This window comes from Oreochromis aureus, linkage group 22, assembly GCF_013358895.1.
Source record: "Oreochromis aureus strain Israel breed Guangdong linkage group 22, ZZ_aureus, whole genome shotgun sequence".
Lineage (NCBI taxonomy): Eukaryota > Metazoa > Chordata > Actinopteri > Cichliformes > Cichlidae > Oreochromis > Oreochromis aureus.
Window position 1 is genome coordinate 15,046,255 of NC_052962.1, and position 11,322 is coordinate 15,057,576.

The 11,322-nt window shown below is 40.5% G+C and overlaps 1 protein-coding gene across 3 annotated transcripts in view; it reads right to left on the reverse strand.

Moving 5' to 3' along the window:
• The window catches only part of rims3 (regulating synaptic membrane exocytosis 3), a 46,622-nt gene extending 37,464 nt beyond the window's left edge, over window positions 1-9,158 (reverse strand). Inside the window, exons 1-2 of one of the 3 annotated variants that reach the window (XM_039605187.1) lie at window positions 9,116-9,158; window positions 8,766-8,965 (exon numbers count right to left, since the gene is read on the reverse strand). The gene's annotated coding sequence lies outside the window, so the exon portion shown is untranslated. Of the gene's footprint in view, window positions 1-8,765; window positions 8,969-9,115 lie in introns of all 3 variants that reach the window. The other 2 variants (XM_039605189.1, XM_039605186.1) reach the window with 2 other exon arrangements.
• Between the last annotated feature and the right edge of the window lie 2,164 nt (window positions 9,159-11,322).

Below are 11,322 nucleotides of genomic sequence, written 5' to 3' on the forward strand. Positions count from 1 at the left end.
ACAGCATATCCTGATCATACCAGGATGTACAAAAGAAAGTGTAAGTAATGAAGAATGAAAAGAAATATGAAAGAAATTCAGTACACAAGGGCAAGGCAGCACCATTAAAGCACTTAGTCTTGGGGCCACTATGGAAACTTCCCAGGTTATGATACTGTACGTGTGAACCCCAGCGCCTGCTGCCATTGTATTATACTAGACCTTATGCCGTGTGTGTGTGGGTTAGGGGAGTACTGTATCTCTGTGATCATAAGGGGTCTGTGAAGGCGAGGAAACAGAAGGCCGGTTATACAGCTACACACAGAGGAGAGGGTAAGACTGCCAAGCTGTGGGAAGACTGGGAGCCAAATGGATCACACACGTAATCACACACAGAGAAACGCAGCATAGTGCAAACACACATATGCTGTGCTGAACGTATGTGCCAGAGTGGGGCAAAAGACAGAGCCAAAGTATTGAATGACAGAGGGTGTTGACACTGATGTCTTGGCTGCTGGACTTGAACTAATATCCAAATCTTCTGTAAACCACTCGCCTCACACACTCAGATCCGATTTCTTCAGTCTCACTTCAACTTGAAAAAGTACAGAGTATCAGAAGGCACGCTGACCAAATAAGTGAGAGCACCACTCAATATTCACAAATTTCCATTTCACACTTTGCAGAGCAATATTACGCCTGATGCACACAGACACAAATCTGAATCAAATGCTAACAGCCATGAAATGAACAGAAAAAGGGATTCATAAGGAGCTTTTCGCTTTCCCTCTCCCGTTGGCCCAATCAAATTTTTATCCAATAAAATCTTTAATGAGGTGAGTCACCGAGTCACTCCCTCTACATCACCTTGTGACAGCGGACATAAATTCGATTCGTCACACCACGTTTTCGCACAAACTGCTGAAATCGTGTTGAATCGGCTGCGGCAGGGAAGCAAAGGTTTGCATTTTCCCCTATCACAGCTACAATTACAGCTCAAATTAGCCTGTCAGAGGTTGTTAACAATGAAATGTGGCAATAAAATGTGCACATCTGTAACTTATGATGGTGCAGTAAGCAAACAGACGGATGACACTGAGTCTTACTACCATCAGGCAAATGTCAGCTAATGACCAACATCTCTTTAAATTTTGTTTTTAATTTTAAAAAGAAATATTTGTGATTAAAAACAAATTGATGATAATACCAAAAAAGCACAAAAAACAGCTAATGTTAGGTATTAAACGAAATGGAAATTTAGCTTTTTTTCTACCTCAAATAACCAAATTGCTTAATACAGATGGCAAATCTATATACAATGGCCAGCAGGGGGCGACTCAACTGGTTGACAAGAGAGGTTCAATTGCATGGAAGTTTGTGAGAAAATTATGCTACTTTATGAATCCAGGATTTCAGCAAACATTCTCCTGATGAGCTCTTAGATTAAAATCTTCTTTAATAAAGTCTAATGTTTGCTTTGTAGCAAAGTGACCCATTTAGAGCAAAAAACAGGCTCTAAATGGTATAGGATATACTTTAAGGTGTAGCCCACTTCCAATCGATAAGTTGCTTCCTCATGGACATCCAGTTCAGCAGTTAGTTTTGCTCGCAGATACGAAGGATCTACAAGCAAAACTAACTACGAAGGACTTGCCAATCAGTTTTTCTGTGAAGCGCGTTTTGGGTTTTTTGGTTTTTTGGGTTTTTTTACAGTGCGTAATGGATAGATCTCACTAATCAAACGAACAAGCAGCAGCTGCAGCTTATCAGCTCCACCCACCTTCAAAATGTTCAAAATATCAAAAAAACGGCACAGGCTGGTGTTAAAATATATTAAATATTCACTCACTCATCCCCACTTTTCCCCAGTTTTCCAAACCTATTTCTCTATAGTTGAGCTAGAAATTTTAGATTTTCACTGAATTAAACACCTTGTACTGGATTTGAGCCCAGAGCTTTGTGGATGACTCTCATATCATCATCGCATGCCACCCCACAGAAGCCTCACTAGCTCACAGGGTTTCTCTCTACGCACCACCATGGGAAATCTGGTGTGAAAACGAGACACACTTTATCACTACACTGTCTTCTTTATCTGCCTGTAGTGACACAAGCGAAATAAACTCCTTTTAATCATTATGTTTATCGTAAAAGCTGTTTGGTAGAAGGCAGTCCATTTTCTGGCTGTTTCCCTTGTTGCACTACAAAGGTTGACCCTAAATCACTTCCCGCTTTCATCTCTCACTGCAACCTGCAATCTGTCCAGCACTGGGCTATTCTCTTTGCACTCTCTTTCTCTTTTCATCACCATCAAAAGAAGGATGCAGAGTTACTCAGTCAGCAGCAGGGGGATGGAGAGCCAGCAGAAAATAGAAAAATAAAAGTCGGAACGGCTGGGCTGAAAGGAAAGTGGGTTAAGAGGGACGTGATGGATGAGACGAGGAGCTTTCCTGACTCATGGCCTGCTTTTGCCGGTGACTAATGTGGCCAGTGACATCTTTCTCACTATCCCTCAGCCCCCACGCCCCTCTGTCTCATCCCACCTGGGACACTGGTAGTCTGCCTAGGGCGGAGTATCACATAGGATCTCACCCAGCTCAACATGTCAAATCACCAAGTTCCAGCTTAGAATGCAAGGGCTTGTGTTGTGAGGTTTTCGGGGGATGCAGTAGGTCTGTAGAGAGATAGCTAAGTTTAACCAAAGCACAGCTTTCTGTCTTATTTACAGCTAAACATTTTAAAGGGATGGATAAGAGTTACATGTTTATCTTTCACCTGGCATATACTTACACACACATATATATATATATATATATATATATATATATATATATATATATATATATATATATATATACATATGTTTTGCTTGTTTTGCTGATATAGATGATTTCTTAATAATAATAATAATATTGACTATTATTATATTTCAGGGATTTATTTTTATCTGCAGCTGAATCCATACTGTGTTTTTACAACATAACATGCAATTATTATGTTTTAGTATTATTATTAAATTACAATCCTAGGTTTCTTCTAATGTTTATCACAGTTTGGGTTATTCTTCTTTTTCTTCTAAATGTGTGTCAAGCAGCAGTGCTGAAACTAGCTCGTGACATAGAACATCACCTCTTTGGTGGGGAAAGAACCTAAGTCAGTGTGAGGTTGAGAGATACTGGCTAGATACAGTCAAGCTCACCTCAATTCATGGCTTGGGCTCTGGAACTAGTCTCCTAAAGAGAGGCCGAACTCTAATAAGTGCACACGGCACCAGGGCACCCTAGGTTGCAGGTTGATGGTCGATTTTGTGAGGGTGAGAAGAGGACCTGAGCCATCAACTGATCACCACCTGATCAGGAAGAAGGATGCTGGACAGTTCTGCACACTCATAAGTATAAGGACCCAGTCTGTGAGACCTTCAATTCCCACATTCAGCTTTGACAGCATTCCGAGGGAGGCTGGGGACACTGAATCTGAATGGACCACATTCAATGGCTCAGGAAGCTACACAGCTGGCCATCAGAGGTGACGCCATCCATTAAACTGAATAAAGGGTCCTATCGAGGTTGGTTACCCTACAGGACTCCAAAGACAACTGACAGATGCCAGCAGGCCAAGCAAAGTGCAGCTCTGGTAGTAGCTAAAGGAAAAAGTCAGGTATGGGAGAAGTTTGGCCATAGAGCCAGACTGTCAGTTGGCCTTGAAGCGATTCTGTCAAATCATCACACAACTCAGGAGGCTGAAGCAATGCTCTGCCCACACAGTGTTAATAGTACAAGTGGGGTATTGCTGCTCACAGTAGAGCAGATACTTCGACACACTGAAAGAAGCTAATTGAGGTGGTTTGGGCACCTGACTAGGATGCTCCTGAGCACTTCCAGAGTGAGGTGTTTTAAGTATATACCACCAAAAGAAGGCCCTGGGTTAGACTCAGGAGATTATGTGGAGAGATTGCTGGAGAGATTATGTCTCTCAGCTGCTCCATTGGCTAACCTGAAGGAGTGTGACTGAGGAGAGAGAGATCTGGGCTTCACTGGGCTGCAGTTGCACAACCCAGTGATTGATAAATAGCAGATAGCAGGTAGTTGGATGCATGGATTGATGGATGGTTGGATGGATGGATGCATGGGTGGCTGGATGGATGGATGGATGGATAATTAGGCCAAAAAATTAATACACAGATACTCATGGATAGTAAAAGTTACTGTTGGATTAGATACTCATTTGCAGCAGTATTGCTACCAACACTGCCATCTTCGCTCCTCTAGCTGACACACAACTGCACATAACATCACTGCACATAGGCCAGAACACCCACACCCCACCCCCAACGTCACAAAAGCATGATCAGTAGTTTATTACACTGAACAGCATTTTATTAGGATTCATCGTGAAGTCAGCAAAGGTTATCATCATAGTTAACCCTGTCGTTGCACATGTTAATGATAGTCATTTAGAAATTAGGCAATTATCAGTCAGCCACATTAGCTTAGCTGTCTCTTAAGGTAGTGGCTAGTGGCTATGGCCAATTAATGAAACAACATTACAAATAACCTTAATGTGGGAGCTAGACACCAAACGTTATCTGGCTCATAATTGACAGTGTTAATTTAACAGGATAATAAAATTATTTGTGTCTAAAAAGCATTATGGTTCTCTTAAAATCCCCAATTGAAGACGAGGAAAATCTATCGACAACTAATTAGAAACAATGGCAGCCTACCTTAGCTTCTTTCAGTTGCTTCCTTTTTATAAACATTAGCCACACTAGATGGATCCCCATCTTTGATTTGGCAAGGGTTTTCAGAGGGGCACCATAAACACTATTTTGTTTTGTTTTTTCATTTTTTTTTATTACTGGTCTTTCCACCTGGACAATTCCCCCACTGTGTCATGAAAAATGTAAATTTCAAAAATATAGGTCAAAAACCCCTATCACATCCATATGGGCTGACCTCTTCTGGACAAGGTTCAGTCCAAGTATGCAAAATAATCTTATATAACACCTTAGTGTCTCAGTGGTAAGTCCAGTTTGGAGTGGGAGGTGAGGCGCGAATCGAGCCAAACAATAATCGTCAGCCAATCACAACCACCGCCATTGATGACACATACCAGTTGGCTAGTGAATTGTGCCCCACAGATGGCTGTCCACGAGTGCACGCAGCGACATACGGTGCAACAATAACACACATATAAATAAGCACCCAGACACGCACACCGGAGCCTGTTCATTACTATGATAAGTGTCTAGCTCTGCCTCTTGGTTGTTTTCATTTGATTTTCATTTCAAAGAGCACCAGAACCAGCAGCGGGCAGCTACAGATCTGAAGTGTGATCAGATGTGTCAGTGCATTTATGAGTGTGTGTGTTGCACTGCACTTTGCCTTTGCCCTTTCCAGCTATTGGTTTTTAGTATTGTGTGTGTGTGTGTGTGCAAGTGAGCAGAGGCTTTTTGATGGAAGATGATATAGAGCACAAAAGTCAGGCTGGCCTTTGGAGCAGCTCATCTGACAATATGTGATGCTACTCTCCCCACCACTCAGACTCAAGAGTATGCACAATCATACAATTGTGGTCACAACTTTACATATACTCATAAGTATTAATATGATGGTAATTGTATTCATTTTTATTCATTTCTTTCAACTTTTCTTTGTCCACAGTGAAATGATTGTACAGCAGACATGTTTACTGACTTACTGGCTTATTTTGGATTTTCTCAAATCCATACAGTATACAAACAGAAGTATTCAAACAGAAGTTTGCATACAGGCTCAAACATATACATAAACTTACTCTAAATCTTTCATTAAATTGTCCTGGATGTTCTACAAGAATTACTCCAAGATCATCAGTTTGAATAATGGTGTGTAAAAGTTATTCGGATGTGTCTCCACTTTGCCCAGGTCTGGAAAAAGACTCAAACTGTCACCCTCAGATGAGAGGAAATTGATTGGGATGTTAAGGAATAACCCAGAAACCACCAAGACTAGAGCCTGCCATGAACTGAAAACTGTTGGAACGCCAGCATCACTGTCCACAGTGAAGCATGTTTAACAACGCTGACTGAGAGGGTACTCTTCATTTTATGGTCAGAAAAGAGAAATATTGATGTTTTTGGCCACAATGACAAGAGATATGTTAGGAGGAATAAAGATGAGGCTGTACTAACTGTCAAGCATGGTAGCGGTAGCATCACGCTCTGATGGATTGGATTAAACTTCTGGGATGGTCTTCCTAAAGTCTTAACCTCAATCCTACAGACTATGCTTGAAATCCAGGTCCATGCCAGAAAACTCATGTTAAAAAGAGTGGTCAAATATCCAGAGAGAATTATGCCACATGCTTTGATAGCTACCATGAGAGTCTGTTCGATTTTTAACTTAAAAAATATTAAAAAATAAAAAATATTTTACAAAGTATTAAGTGGGGCTGTATGTATAAATTTCAGCCTGTATTTATAAATCTGACCGTGTGTGGATTAGAGAAAACTGAAAATAAAATCAAACTTGTCCATCCAATTCTTGTGTTTTTTTAAAGCCATTAAAGATGCATGCTGTACCATCATTCCACCCTGGAAAAAGAACAGTTCAAGGAAATCGCTGTGTATGTAAACTTCTGAGCACAGCTATATATTTCATCCAAGTAAATATTTTAAAATAAGAGGCTTTTGTTCCATCCCAGACTTGCAGCCCAAAAGCTGCTCGGAAAGCCACACCCAACCAAATCTGGGGTAAAACAGTGACACGAGGACATGAATACTTCATAAGCAGACATGTGAGCTAAATGGCAGCTTTTTGAGGATATAAAATGGGATGAGTGATCCTTGGTTTCTCTTAAAACGGTACTGAATAGCAAATTTATGAAAACTGACTTCTGTGAATGTGTGAGTTCAAGTTAAATGGAAGTGCAGGACCACAGCTTTCCACAGCACAAGTTTCAGTCTTTTTAAGATTTTATTTACTCAGTTGCGTTTCACTGGATTATTCAAAGGATCAAGTCTGAGTCATGGTAGCATTTTAAGAGTTAAGCATGTGGATAATTATTCTCTTTCTCCTTGAAACAGGCCGAGAAGATACAGTCCTTTAGTGCCAGTTAATGCACTTACTCGCTCTCGCTTACTCATGCTTAATACTAACAATTACAAGTGTCACAAATATCAAACTGCCTTCATACTATTCCCTTCACACAATTGAGAGAAAGTCAAAGTACAGCTACTTTGAAACCAAAGACTCTTTATTTTAAAAGGCCTTAGAAGTGTTAGACAGAAAACCTTTTTCCATCCATCACCGTCTCATGCTTCAGAAATATAATATCTTCAGTTTTAAAAATTTTTAAATATTTACTTTTGCTTGTTCTATTTATAAGATCCTACATGGACTTGCTCCACCCTCATTGGGTGAGTTCATCATGTTTAAATCCAATATCAGTGGAAGAGTAACCAGATCCTCTACTAGAAGGGATTGTACAGCACCTTTGGTATCTCACTACCTCTGGCAAAGGTATTGAGATGTGGAATGGTATTCCAGCTGTATTAAGAGAATGGACTTCCTTCAACACATTGCAAACTAATCTCTAACGATGGCTAAACAGGAATCAGATTTGCAATCTCTAGTTTTATATTAATATGTGTTATTTTTAATGTTGCATATTTTGCATTTCATTGTAATATAAGATTTTGTGCTGTAATTTCATATATTTGTTGTCTGGACTAGATTGTTGTACACTGTCTGAGGGTGTGCTAAATTCCGTATTTATTGTTCCTGTCTGACCTGCCAGGTGCTACAGATGTAAATTTAGCCTGCTGGCTAACTCTGGCATATTTACATTGATATATGTTCATTAATATTCACTGTCCCTTTTTATTCAAAAGAAGATCCCGAGTCACATGTTTCAGTTTCCTTCCACAGGTGGGGAGCACAGTCTGCGCTGCCATTCTGGTGTTTGCATCTCCCTTCATTTGTGTGCATACACGTGCATGCAGCCATCTGATACAACCTCACACCTCAGCGTGCACTTGGCACAGGCAAGGGGCAGGCATCTTAAAATATGCTCAGTTTCACTCACGCTCCCTCCTTCCTCTCCATTCACTGTCACGTGCAGCATAAACAAACACCATAAGAAAGGGGTAGCAGTGCATGAACTGAATTATAGCGAGGCACCTTTATGCCTTTGACCTCATGCAGCCATCCACAGATCACCAGAAGAAGTGCACAGCTGACCTATGACATGCCTGAACTTTCTCCCTACATGTCTAAATCAGCAGAGACCACTGGTTCCACATCTCGTAAGCAAACATCAGTGTAGACTAAGAATCATCAGAATCAGAATACTTTATTAGCAAAAATGAAAGCAGGAAAATTGTGTCTACAAGTATTTAGGCCACAATGCTATCTCCACCACAGCATCACTGTGCATCATATATAGTCTCTTATGACCGTATTAATCCCTTTAAACACTTAACGAGATTAAAGTAAGAGAAGACATGAACCTGTAAGCTGTATCTTCGCAATTGCTTACTAACAAAGATGAGAGCATAACAGAGGAAACCAAGTATTCCCAGCTGATGTGCTGCAAATAATCTAATCCAGTCCATTACCTCCAAAATGCCTATAGCCTGTACACTGCGAGATTAAACACAGTTTAAGATATTTGCGTCATGCTCCTCTCATCTGCTCAGATATCAGTTGCATTATTACGATCATCAGTCCATTGGTGCTATCATTGTCCTGCACGGACACTGAGCACCGCGAGCCGTGCAATTAAGAAGGAATCAGTGCACTTACCACTTACAGCAAGGAGCGGCGAAGGCAAGGTGCGGGGAGTCGGAAGTTGTCAAATTAATGTTTGATTCTGTCGTTTTTGTAAGTATGTCATCGTTTGGGTTTTATTTTCGCTGTGCTGGTGTGAGGACGGCGGTTCGCAAGACGGCTTGTCGGCTCTGTGATGCTGGTCACACGGCATGCAAGGCGCGGCGAGAGACGCGCTGCTGTGGCGAAAGGGATAGGAGGGTGGGAAGGAGGGAGAGGAGAGATGGATTACAAGCAGGCCCGGCCGCTTGGAGAAGACAGGCGAACAGCGACTACGCGTGGACATGTGTGGGGAAAGCGTGAAGGAGACTGTAAATGTTGTTTACCTGTACAAAAGCGTCCACCTGTCCTCACATTTATCATTGTTGTTCACCTTTGCCATTCTTCGCTTCGGCCACAGGAGGAAACTGTTTTCAGGCTGGAGAAAGTTACATTTTACGTTTTATTAACTGCTTTGCACAAACTTTTAGCCCAATGGTTTTCAAAAAAAACATTTTCTGGCATGACCCAGCTGTGAAATAAATTTTTTTATAATTATAATTTTAGTGAAATAATAAAGTAAACACAGCAAATTTTATTAAATAATAATAATACTAATAATAATAATACAGCTGCATTTAAAAAATATGTTACAGGAATTGCCTTTTTAATAACCTTTATTAGGCACTCTAAAGTTTATAAACAGCTAGCAGTAGTTGATATGCAGTTAGCATATAAGCTAGCTTACCAAGCTAGACAGCAAAGAAAACACCAAGAATAGAATCGCCAATTTATAACGTTAATCACATACAGTAACAGCTGTATGTGTAAATAAGCAAACAGCTTTTTTGTTTATGAGCTAAAAAGGTTATGTTGATGTTCTTGTCATAGTACTTTTTTTATTCCCCCAAAGTGAAATATTAATCATAGCTGGTGTTTTAAATTCATAAATTAGGAGTTTTCATGTCGCAAATTCACAGTGGGGATGAGACTCACTCCAACAAGTCACAGTCTATGGCTGTGAAATAGTTAACACACATTATAATGTGTTAATTGGTGAATTTTAGATGTGTTGTTATTCTTGCAGAGAGCGGCAATAACTTTGCCACTCTTTCTGTTTTGTTAAGCTAATGGTCTCCTGGCTGCACATCCTCATATTTAATGGACAAAAAAGAGAGTAAAAGAAATCTTCTAATGTTAATTTCAACAAAACAACTACAGGGTGCATGTGGCAAAATGTCAATCTCGTTTACTCTGAAGCATTGTAATGAGTTGTATATTTACATGTGTCCTATCTTCTAAAGTTATTTCATCCAACAAGTGTGAAGAAAACAGTTGCTTTTCTTTTGCAGCCACGCTTGATGAACTTTAAGAATTGTTGAACTCTTTAGCGGTCGCTGCCCTTTGCAAGACTGAAATTATTTTCTGATCTAACTCAAACAGCTGCAAGCAATTGCAGGCTGGAGTACGTACAGTAGGCCTATGCAAGTTCAGACTCTTGGCTTGGGCACAGCATTTAAAATTTTTCCATTTCTGTAATGTATAAAACTCAACAAGTATACTGGACGTTTGCTAGAGATGACGCATAACACATCACATTGTTACTGTCTGAGTTACCCAGTCTGCACAGCACCAGTACACTAGATTAATGTGAAATGAAATTTAAAAAAAAAAAGCAGACATGATCTTTACTGGAAAGTATTTTGAATTTATATGAGATCTAATGAAATTGAAATGGCTATGCTTCCGTTTCCACTTAGTGAGTATGCAGCAGTGTCTGCACAGTTAAAATTGATGCTTTGAATGTATTTTCTATCCAGCCTTTTTGGATCTCCAATTCAATATTTGTGACTAGCCCAGCCTTAAATGCAGCATGTGCATGTGCAGTATATTCTCTAAGCCAACATTTGTTACTCTCAGTGTGTTAAGCGGAAGACACTAATCCTACTATGAAACCATAAACATCCTCAGCATGGAAACACAGGGCCAGACATGGACCTATAAAAATATATTTGCAGGTGAAATATGTGCCACCAAGGCCTCTTGCAATAAGCCAGTCAGATAGGCATAAATCAGAGGCCTTGGATCAATGCCTTGTTTCCCATAGGCAAACTGCTGTGGCACAACACAATCAATTCTACCTCTGGATTCATAGCTCCAATTACTAAGCCTTGTTCTCTGCTACAACTATAAAAGGGGTGGTGTGTGTGTGTTGGAGGGGGGTGGGGGGGTCACCTGGAATCATACCCTATTTATAGTAGTTTTGGATTCAACTCAGTTCCTCTGAAATGTGCAGAGGGGCAACCAAAGCGTTTCTTTCTTTCTGAGCGTCCAGTGCTGACATCAGCTGATGCAGACACCACAGTGGCAATGGAAACAGGGTGCATTTAGTCACCCTATAATAAAGACAAAAATTGCTGATCTGGAAAAGTTAGCAGCAGGCAGAAGTCATAATTCAAAGGATCCACTTGGAGCTGCTACGCAGCCGGAGCATGCAGTCTAAAGAGGGCATTAACCAGACAGACAGCTCCTGTTTCCCTCTTATCGATAGGTG